Below are 12,301 nucleotides of genomic sequence, written 5' to 3' on the forward strand. Positions count from 1 at the left end.
CAGGAAAATGAAAAGCAAATATAAGAGAAATGCAAAAATTGTCAGTGGACTTTCAATTTTTTTTTTCCTTATAGGGTACATGAATTCACAGGAGAGATGGAGAGAGATAGTGAGAGGGAAAGTGAGAAATAATCCTCTAGGGGGTATGACTATACTGCAGTCCCTTCTCCTCCAATCAACTCTTGGGGTTTTGAGCAGGCACACACATGTGCCTGGCATGATTGTCAAGTCACCAGGTATGAGACATGAGCTGTGGTCTGCCATGTGGAGTACAACGCCTTAACTACCATTTCACCTGCTGTCTCCCCAAGGAAATTTTTTAAAATCCCATCATGATTAGGTATATATCAAGGTTTCTACTCAACTTCAAAATAGCCAGGTTTTTTGTTTTTGTTTGTTTTCACAGAGGAGAGAGTTGGGAAATTTTATAGATGTGTCATTACGTACATAAAATTAAACTCCATGTATATTTAGGTTGTGCATTTTGGGTTTTAATTTGGGTATCCTAGGTACATACTCTAGCCTAGAAAGAGACTAATTTTTATGGCTAAAGAGGCAGGACACAGGTAACTATCCTGCTCACTTGGATTACTGCAGAGGCAGTGTGTTTTTGCAGCCAGCATCTAAGTGACAACGTACTGTACATAAATTTCTGAGTTTCTTTCTTTTTTATGGGGGGGGAGAGGTTTTTGCTATAGGGTGCATGCGCTCGCCAGACAGACAGAGAGAGACATAGAGACAGAAAGCGAGAAATCACCCCCCAGGGGAGATGGCCATGCCGCAATCCCTTCTCCTCTATTCTCCTCTAGGGATCTAGGGCACGTACGCACGCGTGCCTGGTGTGAGTTTTAAGCCACTGGGTCCGGGACGCGAACCGCGGTCAACTACGTGGGAGTCCAGCGACATAGCCATTACGCTAACTGCTGGTTCCTGAGATAGTGATTCTTAACAACAGATAAGGATCTTATGACCCTAGAATTCTAGTCAGCAGAGCTGGAACAATCATCTGAACTGTTTGACCTGTAGGGTTCTTGAGCTGTGATGCTTTGATCAGAGTCTTTAGTACCTAAAAAGACAGCTAGCTCACTTAGTTTCTACTTGTTCTGTAAAACTAAATTGATCTAACTGGAAAACAGAGCATCACAATTTCCTAGATCCAAAGGCAGCTCATAGACCTCATGCATCTTAAAGTCAGACAGTATTGTTAACCACGAAGGCATACTGCAAACCTCCTATAGTTCCCAAAATGTATCTACTGATATTTCCTTCCCAAGGATAAATACTCAGAAGTTTAGGAGAATTTTGGATTCTCAATAGTACAAAATTTCTCAATGGTTTGATAAGCTAAAATGATTGAATCCAGTAATTTTTATCTATAGGATTTAAAAAACCATGATGCATGTGAAATTAGTGATTTAAATGGATGAAGTTGTAGTAGACGTTTGTCTAGAATCCATCTCACAGGGTATAGTGCATTCACAGAACCATAATGGGGTTACTTTACCAGTGTGTGAATAAATAGTTGTAACACACATACTCGACAACTAGCAGATCCCCCTTTGGTTCTCTTGACCCATGGATTGAAGGATAGTAAGATAGTAAGAGCCATGCAAAAGATGTTGACTATCCCCTTCTACAAAATGAATCCATCAAAAGCAATACGGCAGCCAGCAGGGTCCCCACCATAACAGCTGTCCAAAGTTGCAGGAGGAAGGCAGTGGCCTGTGAGGTAACATAACTGTGGTGGATGTCCTAAAGCCAACAGTGAGTTAGAAATGTCATGGCAGGTGGTCTATGTTTTGGCTTCCTCTTCTCTGTGAGCCATCAAAAGCACAAGCAGCTGCAGACAGCAAGGAACTGGTGAATTACTTTCCTTCTTATCCTGAGCAGAGAAGCCAGGTGGCTCTGGGGAGCAGCTGATGTCTGAGATTCAGAATGCTTTTCATCTGGATATGGAGACTATTCAAGCTCCAAGAACATAGATGTACTGTGTAGCTAAATAATGTAGAAAAAGTTACCCTCTTCAACCAACATTGTGTGAATGAAGTAATTATGGGCAATAATATAATAATATAGGTTTTCTGATATATCTCTGGTCAAAAATTTCCCTTCATGGGGGCCAGACCGTGGTGCAGCAGTAAAGTGGGATGCTCTATAAGGTACATCCACATGGGAAGGTTGACAGTTGGTATCCAGAAACCTGAGTATACTGAGCACATATATGCCCATACTCTGGACTGGTGGAAACGGGGGGTGGATTGTGACATTAAGACCCTCTTGAAAGTGCTCTCTCTCTTTCTCTCCCTCATTCATAGAAAAACTAAATAAATGTCTTTCTGTAACACTTACTTTACTAAGTTTTTAATAGTTATTTTGGTCAGTACACACAAAAATTATTTCTGGAATTAGAGCATTTGATATGTTAATGCATAAGAACACAAAGAAAAGTTGGAGTGCTGATTTTTGTTAAAAACTGTATGTTTAAGGTACCAGAAGTTGGTGTAATGGCTATGTCATTGGACTCCCATATAGTCAGCCACGGGTTGAGTCCTGGACCCGATGGCTTAAACTCACGCTGGGCACGTGTGTGTGCGTGCCCAAGATCCCGAGAGAAGAATGGAGGAAAAGGGATTGAGGCGTGGCCATCTGTCCCAGAGGCTGATTTCTCACTTTCTGTCTCTCTGTCTCTCTTCGTCTTTCTGGCGAGCGCACACATCCTATAGCAAAAACCTCTCCAAAACAAACAAACAAAACCAAAAAGTTGTATGTTAAAGGAATGTATACATGTGACAGAAAAAGCGAGAAAGCAAGCAAGCCACCAAGTCGGGAACTTGAACCACAGCTGGCCACGTGGGAGTCCAATACCTCAACCACCATGCTACCTGCTGGTCCTGATATTCTGGTTCTTAACATAGAGACTTTTAATTTAGCTTCTGCCTATTAAATATACCTACAAGACACTTAGGTACTTTTTTTTTACTTATTTTTAAATCCATGATAGCAAGTGCATGTGCATGAGAAACACTTTGTTCAAGGTCTAGTCACATGATCCCCTTTGTCTGTATAACATGTTGATTCTGATCCAAGATACACAGAGAAGGAGGCAGCACAGACTATTTGTCTGTAGGAATTATGGCCATGACAATGTGGTGCTAGCTTTGTCTCTGTGATAAAATTGTAGCTTCCTATCATGGTAGATTCTGGATTAAAACCAAAGTAGATGTTACTGGGGCTCACAACACAATAGAGAGCTACATATTTCAGAACATTCTGGTTATAGCGGAAACATTCTAGGTTCGTGGTGTGACTGAAAAAAATGTTGTTCCTAGAGGCTATTCTAGAGTTCTCAGCATCCCTATGACTTTTGACTATTAATATCCTTTAAAATTTAATTTCTGCTTAGAAACTAGTTAGAATAATTTCTTTTGTCTGAAATGAAATATTATAAAACAAAAGGTTGACTGATCCGTACATGACTATTATTCGTAGATGGGCTCCATGACATCTGATATGTTCTGAGTTTCTAAAATATTCTTGCTACTAAATTATATATATTCTTACACTAAGCAAGGACAGTGCATGATGTTAACTAATTCTCAACCTTCCGATACCATTGGTCATATAAACTCACTTTTTAGAGATCAAAAATCCATTGTCCTCTTTTGTCCTTACTCTTCTCACTGATCTATGAGAGTATGTTTCTCAAATGTTATAAATGTTGTGTTTCGGGTTTACAGGAGGGAACTGAGGAAATATTTCTCCTATTCATGTTTTGTGGGCTATACAATTACATAGAAGGATAATGTATGACTGAAAACTTAGAGACAGTTTGAAGAACTCCATGACATCGATAATGGGTCAAGGCTAGGATGTGTCATGTTCATTACCAGGTAAGCTTTAACCCAGACAGAAAAACAGAACAGCAGTTTAAGGTGAAAAGATTCCTTAAAAGGTAAATGCAATACTTGTTAGCAGAATGTTATAATTTTCTGAACCACATTCTCAAGAGGGAGAACGTTGTTTATCATTTAAGAAAACTAATTATTTAATGCAAACTACTTAAATTCATGTCAGATAATTAAGTGTCAGTGTCTGATATTTTATTTAACATAGTTAAATACAATTATATGCCTGACAAGAGGATCACCCTATTTCCCCTAAGACCTGTCCTTCCCTTTTTGTACTTGTGGGCTCCTCCATTATATCCTAAGGTAGAAACTAACAAGGTGTTTAGTGTGATCACAGCGATTTTAGCTTTGTGAACACACAGAGCTCAGGTGTTCATCACATTTACACTGAGCTGAAAATACAAAATCCTCAGTCAGACTATCAAAGGCAGGCTTTCTGGGATCTGTGTGTTCTATGCAAATTACACACTGCTGAGAATTTTGTTGTTGTTTTTTGCTTTTATTTTTTGCAGCTAGCCAGAGTTTCAGGATTATCATTTTGACAGTGATGATATTTCTTTTTCTGTCCCTTTTTAGAAGGAGTCTATGGAGGCAAATATGTCCCTACGACACATGAGCCCAGGAATAATTAGTTAACATGTTCAGAAGCCAAGGAATACTTGTTGAAAAGGCTGATGGTACTTATGTGTCAAATATTCCATTGTCAAGTTTCCAATTTCCTCATTTGCCAGAAATATAAAATTCCATACCTGAGCTTCAGATACTGTATTTGGGAAATAATGTCTATGCCCAGGTAACATATCATTTAGGTAAAATATAAATGCCATATGGATTTTATATTAAACTGGGTTGTTGGCAGTCTTGATACATTTTTGAATTGAAAAAAAAAATACTCATGACTTTCCTGACAACCCAATAGATGGTTCATTAAGACATGGCACAGGATTTACATCTACTTTTTATTATTATTATTATTATTATTATTATTATTTCTACAGGGTACTGCACTCACTGGAGAGACACAGAGAGACAGAAAGTGAGGAATCATCATCTCCAGGGTGGTGGCCACACTGCAATCCCTTCTCCTTATTCTCTTCTCAGGATTTTGGGTATGCACACACACGTGCCTGGCATTCATTTTAAACCTCTGGGTTTGGGACTTGAACTACAGTGAGCCATGTTGGAGTCTGGCAATATAACCATTACGCCATCTGCTGCTCCCTACATCTACTCTCTTTTACAATAGTTTCTAGACATATGGAGCTGTTTAAATTTATATTAATAAAAATGCAATAAAATTTAAAACTAAGTTTCTCACTGCAAGTGTTCAATAGTCATATTAGATAGTGGGTCAAATATCAAACAGCACAGATATAGAACATTTTCACCACTTCAGAAATCACTGTTGAACTTCTCTGGTCTGTATGGTTTACATGTGAGTTGCGTTTCTACTTTTATGATAACGTTGAAGTTTATATTTTCATTTTCTCAAAGCTAGGATGGTTTGCTTTTGTCCTATCACCTACACTGTGATAATCCTCTGGTCTGCACAAGGAAAAGTTACTCAAATGTCAGTAAGTGTTGAAGTTCTTTTAAATTGTCTTATTTTGGTCATCAATTTACCTGACAAGTTTCATTAAGGTACTTTCCCTCCGGGCAAGAGTGTGTGCAATGAGTATTACTCGAATTAAAATCAATGCTGTTCTACAGAGAAATTTTATAGCATGTTTTCTAATTTGTTTATAAGACTTTTTTTGTTTTCAGAACATGCATTCTAGTGTAATCTGTCTCTTACGATACAAATAGAAAAACTTGGTAAATGAATATCCTAAGTTCTTAAACATCTAAATACATGTATGACATTAATTGATTCAGTAACTCTTTGTGGAAATTTATTTCTATTCCTTTAAACCTAAAAATTTTGTAAATTGAAATGTCTTAGCTTGTTGCTGAAGACTCAATTCCATTCCATCATCTAGAAATAACCCTAATTCCAGTCATAGATAATTTGAGGAGTCTGAGCAAACTTCCAATATCAGGCACACTTCGTGTCAGTAGTAATCTGACATATTTCCTATTTCTAGTTACAGGGATTTTCTTATGAGGGTAAGTTTTCTGCGTGTATAGTAGATGATTTAAAAATAATTTCTCTTATGGTTGGGCAATGATCTCTTTCATTTCTTGGGAAAAAAGTAGATGGAACTTAGCCATTAGGACGCCTTTTATTAAAAGTAACAGGAAACCCAACTCTAATATATTTAAATAGTAAGACTATCATCTCTTAGAAAAAGAGAGAGTGGTGGGCTGGTTTTATGACTAGTTAATTCAGAAGTAGTTCAATGGCATCATCAGAGATCTAAATTCTTACATTACTTATTTTTATTTTTCCATTCTCTTGGTGACCTTTTTTTTTTTTTTCCCCTTCTTTAGTGGCCATTGAAGTTTCAGGTTGACTGAAGCAGTTCTAGATGCTTATCAAGTCTAGACATGTAGGTACTGAGAGAATACTATATCTTGTGGAAGAAAAGAGGTATGCTTTTCATTATGTCCACTTAACAAGTAGGAAACTCTTCCAAAATCATTTGGCCAATTCCCCCTCATGTTTCATCGATTACAACTGGGTAATCTGCTTACCCCGAAACCAAAAGAATCAATCATCCACTAATGTAGTCCCTGAGAATCTCTCAGGGGGTTACAAGATAAAAACCATTTTCATGATACTAAGGCTTTATTTGTCTTTTTCATTAAGTTGGCTGATGGAGCAAAATTAGTGATTTATAACTTCCAGCACCTTAGCACAAATAAAGGCAGAGTCAAACTGTACCAGCAGTCATACCATCGTATCCTTCACTGCCATGCACTTATTATTCCTTTAAGGAATTATTTATTTCATTGTTACTATTTTTTTATATTCAGTTATTTAATTAGGTTCTCAACAAGAAACTTAGAGCACCAATCTGTGACGATAAACTCCATTTGTAAGGGCGAACATGATCGCAGGTAGCCCTGAAACTGAGTTAACAGTTTTGTTTGTTTGTTTGTTTGTTTTATTTTTAGAGAGAGACTTTTACTATAGAGCAGGTGAGCTTGCCAGAGATACAGAAATACATACAGAAAGCGAGAAACCCAGGGGGATGGCCATGCTACAATCCCTTCTCCTCCATTCTCCTCTTGGGATTTTGGGCACACATGCACATGTGTCCAGCATGAATTTTAAAGCTGGGACTCAAACTACTGTTGACTATGTGGGAGACCAGCAACAAAGCCATTATGCCATCTGCTGGTCCCAAGCTGAGTAACTTGTGCTGCTCTAAAATCTCCTATTTCTCCTTCTCTGGATCAAGGATCTCACCTTCCTGGTGTCTGGGCTTCCGCAGCTTCTTTTTCTTAAAGTAAGCATCAGTGAAGTGTTTGGGAATTTTTACTTTGCTAATATCAATTTTTGTGGAGGTGGCGATGACAAATTTCTGGTGTGTTCCACACAGTGGAACTCAATTGAGAAGCAGAGGTCCAGTCACATGTAGCAAGCCACTGCTCAGCTGCTTCAGGAAAACCACTCTCTTGCCTCTGTGGTATCCAGTGAGGGTGGTGAGAATGGTCCGAGGAGTGACACCAGGTCACAGCTTTCTCACATGCTGACTAAAGGGATTTTTGCCATGGCTCAACAGCATTCGAGGCACATCTTCAGTAGGAAAATACCTAGGCATTTTGTGAAGTTAAACCCCTCAGGTATCACCATTCTTGACCCCACCAACTGGTTTTGCAACAGTGGCAAGAACCTTCTTTTTCTTTTTAATCCTGGATTTAGTGGCCAAGTATTTCCTCTTGTGCATGGCCTTCCTGTAATACATGGCAGATCGGAAGTATCTGCTGGTGCCCCAGATTAAAATTGAGTTTCAGCTACAATGGAGCTTCCCTTTCTTACGCTTTTTAGCTTTGGGGTCACCCTTTTTAACCTTACCACTGGCATCAGCTCTCTTGACATCAGGTTTCTTCCCCTTAGTATCCTGCTTCACAGCTTTTTCACCTGCCATCTTGTATAGCAGGAAAGAGAACTAAGCTCTATTGTTATTATTTTTAATTTGACCAGAGAGAGAGAGGAAGAAAGGGAAAGTAAGAAAGCAGGCCTGGGAGTCAAACTGTAGTCCACATGTGGTAGTCCAGTTCCTTGACCACCATGCCACCTGCTGGCCCCATCACTTACTATCATTTAAAAAGCCAATTTCATTTAAGAATGTCCTCAATGAAGCAGAAAAAAAGTATTTAATGTTATAAAAATTTAACCCTTCAGTTGCATGATATTTTTATAAAACTTTAACCCTTCAGTTGCATGATTTTTAATATTCTGTTAAAAAATGAGAATTAAGCATAAAACCCCTTTGCCACATAATAAACCACAGTGGCTTTCTCAAGGAAAAGCAGTTGCTGACTGTGTTGTGAGCTGAACTAGTCAATTTTCCATGGAACCCAATTTTACTTGAAAGAACAGGAAAAATAAACAAACTGAGTCTGTCACTTCAAGGAAAACAACTGACAGTATTTGTTGCTAATGATAAATTTTAAGCTTTTAAGTGAAAATTAAAATTTTGGAAAACTTGTGTCTACCCACATGCACTTAACAACTCTCCATACTTAAAGATCTATGTAATTCAGTGAATCAATGTTTTCCAGCGACCAATAAATGATGTTATAATAACCAAAGTATAAGAAATATCAACTAATTTTAATATAATAGAGTGTATTTCAACAGGTGAACACATCACCTGCTGTCTCACCAAACTCACTTTTAACCTAATATGAAATGTAATAGAAATAACATATTTTATCAGCTAAGAAAAATTTAACCATATTTACTGGAAGTATATTCAGCTAATTAACATGAGCTCTAAAAAATGATATCTAACTCTTAGAGGAATGAGTTGAGCTTTTTCACCACCAACTCTATAAGGAAGCCATCTTTATTACAGAGTTATTAGCAAATCATGGAATGACCATGCCTATGTTTCAATTTATTTTTAAATCTTTACTTATTCTAATTCATTTTCCCTTACTCAGTTTTTAAAATATGCTCTTTGATAGTGTCATAGGCATGTGGTTTATATAGACTCATTTACTTCAGACTCACTAAAGAATTGGAGTTAATGATGATAGCATCAGCAGAGTTTGGCTATCAAGGCTGCTGATCTTGATAATCTCACTTTTTTCCTATAGTATTTTCTGTTCTAATTAGTTTGTGCTCTCACCCTCAGTCTCTCTCTCTCTCTCTCTCTCTCTCTCTCCCCTCTCTAGTGTCCAAATAGTTTCTTCTTATTCTGAAGAAATATTATGGTCCTTGCTCTATTTATGCTTATTATTATAGCCAAAAATTCTGAATTTCATATCCTGATTTATCATCACAGGTTTTATGATATAAGAAGCAATTGAATTTCTCCAAAGAAAACACTATATTTTAAAAAGTAAAGTCACCAAGAATAGTCTTTCCTTAGAAAATAAAACAAAATTTTGCTTTGTAGGTTTCACTGTTTAATTTTATGCTAATATTGTAAATATAGTAATATAATAAAATGAATTTATGGGGACCAGCAGATGGCATAGTGGTTACATCACTGGACTGCCATCACTGTGGTTCGAGTCCTCGACCTGGTGGCTTAAACTGTGTGTGTGTGTGTGCATGGTCCAAAATCCCGAGAAGAAGGGAAGGGATTATGGCATTTAAATCCCCCCTAGTGGGGGGAGGGCAGACTTCTTGCTTTCTGTCTCTCTGTCCCTGTCTGCCTCTCTGGAGAGTACACATACCATGTAGCAAAAATCTCTCTGGAATAAAAAAGAAATTGTGCAGTTAAAACTAAGCTTCCCCCACCCCACTTCTCACATAGTCCCTTTCTTCTTAGGCACCCAGTATTTCCAAGTTTCTTAAACAGTCAGAAGAGTATCACGTGTATTTAAGAGTTGATATATGTATATAAACATAAGTATGAATAATAGTTTAAACATAAACACACATTTTCTTCCTACAAATTGTACCATAATACACACTGGAACTTTTCATTAATACTATCTAATATCATTCCATAACGTTTCATTTATATCTTTATTATTTGTATTATATTAAATTCCATTTTATGAATATAAAACATTTATAAAAAGGTTTCCTAATTAATAGTTCTAAATATTTTATGACAAAAAAATTAAACTTTCATGATTTTGGTTTTAAATTTCTTTCTTTCATACGAGAGAGAGAGAGAAAGCTCTCCTGACAGAGTCTTACTACATGACAATCCACTCCCCAGCTTTCTAGCCAGCATCATGACTCATCTAGAGTATTCAGGTTGACCCAAAATCCAAATTCTGAGCCTTCCCATAGGGTTCCAGTATTGTGCAGCAACACCCTACCACCTTTCACTGTGGTTGGGTCTGTGTAATTATTTTTAAATATAACATTTGTGCAATACTGTATTTGCTGTAGGAGCTATTTCTACTAGTGAAATTTTTGAGTTGATGACTGTAAGCATTTATATGTGTGTGTGTGTGTGTGTATATAATTAATAAAACAAGCATTCTAAAGTCTGAGAATGTAGGGTTGGTACAGGTAATGCAGGAGGGAAAGGAAACTTCTACCCAGAGTACTTTTTCATTAAGGACAAACTCCCTTCAGAGTAAAAGGTGTCTATTTGCAACTGAATGGTCTCCTTGAGGAATGGGGACACACACAGAACAAGTCATGCTATCTACATGGCTACTGAGTAGTTTCTGTGCTATCAATATTTTCTAGTAAGCAAAAATGAGACCCTCCCATGAGTCCATAAAGTGCCTCTTTCCACTTGTTTTTTTTCTTCCATGAGTGAGAGAGACAGAGACAAAGAGACAGGAATTCCCAGTAAGGTCTTCATAAGACAATCCACCTTCAGGTTCAGCCAGCCCTGGATCATGAGTCCCTGTAGGCTTCACCTCACTAAAACTACCTGCAACTATAGTCCCATACATGGGGCCTTGGTCAGTTTGGGCTGCCATAACAGAATACCATAATGACTTAAACAGAATGACTTAAACAGAATTCGGTTCTCACAGATCTGGAGGATGGGTCTCCAGGGTCAGGTTCTTGGTGAAAGTCTTCTTAGTTTACAGACGTTCATCTAATTATACCCTCACAATTGGTAAGAAATGGTGGGGAGAAAAGACCAAAAAAAAGCTAGCTTTGCATGTCTTTTTATAAGGCACTAATCCCTTAAATAAGAGATTTACCACCATGGACTAATGAAGGGACCTCCCAAAGTCCTTTAGTAATATCACAATGAGGGTTAGGGTTTCAACATTTGAGTTTTGGTAGGACACAAGCATTCATTCCATAGAAGGGCCCTCATCATCTGAGCTTTAAATATTCCCAGTGTTGCACCCTGTATTGAGGGAGTACGTTTTATGGCTACTCTGAAAAGCAGTTGTCTTGGGCTAAGGCCCTACCTGAAAGCACAACTAATGAAATGTTTGAGTTGATGAATGTGTGTATTTTAGATTATATATACAATTGATAAGCCAAGCATTCTAAGCCCTGAGAATGTAGGGTTGGTACAGGTAATGCAGGAAGGGTTTGCATGAAGATAATGTATTCTTGGAAGTGATCCTGATGAACAGGATTGAAGAAAGCAAAACCAGAAGAGAGAAAGTTAAGTAAATTGGTGTTACCAAGATGTTTACTGCTCTGGAAAACTATCATCTGATATGGCCAGGATCTGCTAAAATAATTTAGAATCATCCTTCTAAGGGATGGAATTAGGGTGAATTTTACCCAGCTATTCTCAATTCCCGTTGGTAAAGTGCTGTTCCACAGGGCATAGATATTTCCATTCATGTGTGAGGGCTGATGGATTTCTTCAGGCATCTCCCACGCAGATTTCCCCAGCAGAACACTAAAGTACAGAGTGGAGTTGAATCATAGCTTATGCAAAGCATGTTGCCTCAGCACTGGCTGAGGTTAAAGATAAACTGAGAGAGTGAGTAGTGGTCCACATGATGTACTGACACAGCCTGAACCACAGAAACGAGGAGGCTCAGGTCTCCTGGTAGGAAATTACCTGCTTATTTCCTAAGGCTTAAGTCTGGCAAAGCCAATCCAATGGATACATTTTAGTATCAGCTTGAGTGAAAGTTCAATTGTATATGGAAAAAAAAAATGCTATTGTCACTGAATCTCAAACTTTAACCTATAATGTAAGTTATTTCAACTTACTCTGTGATAAACAGAAGTCTCAATTCTCTAGCACTTAACATGATCTCAATTACTATTAATTGTTGTCTTAAGCTGTGGAATTTGGAGAGGTCATCTTAAAAATCTATAGGAAAATTCAGAATATAATTCCTTAAGCAAGTCAACAGTTCTTCAAAAAATTCTTCATAAA

The 12,301-nt window shown here is 37.7% G+C and overlaps 1 pseudogene; it reads right to left on the bottom strand.

Annotated features, from left to right (window-relative positions):
- Positions 1–1,633: 1,633 nt before the first annotated feature.
- Positions 1,634–7,942, bottom strand: LOC106735267 (60S ribosomal protein L6 pseudogene; annotated as a pseudogene).
- Between the last annotated feature and the right edge of the window lie 4,359 nt (positions 7,943–12,301).

The sequence above is a fragment of the Tupaia chinensis genome, unplaced genomic scaffold (genome assembly GCF_000334495.1).
Source record: "Tupaia chinensis unplaced genomic scaffold, TupChi_1.0 Scaffold000350_1, whole genome shotgun sequence".
Lineage (NCBI taxonomy): Eukaryota > Metazoa > Chordata > Mammalia > Scandentia > Tupaiidae > Tupaia > Tupaia belangeri.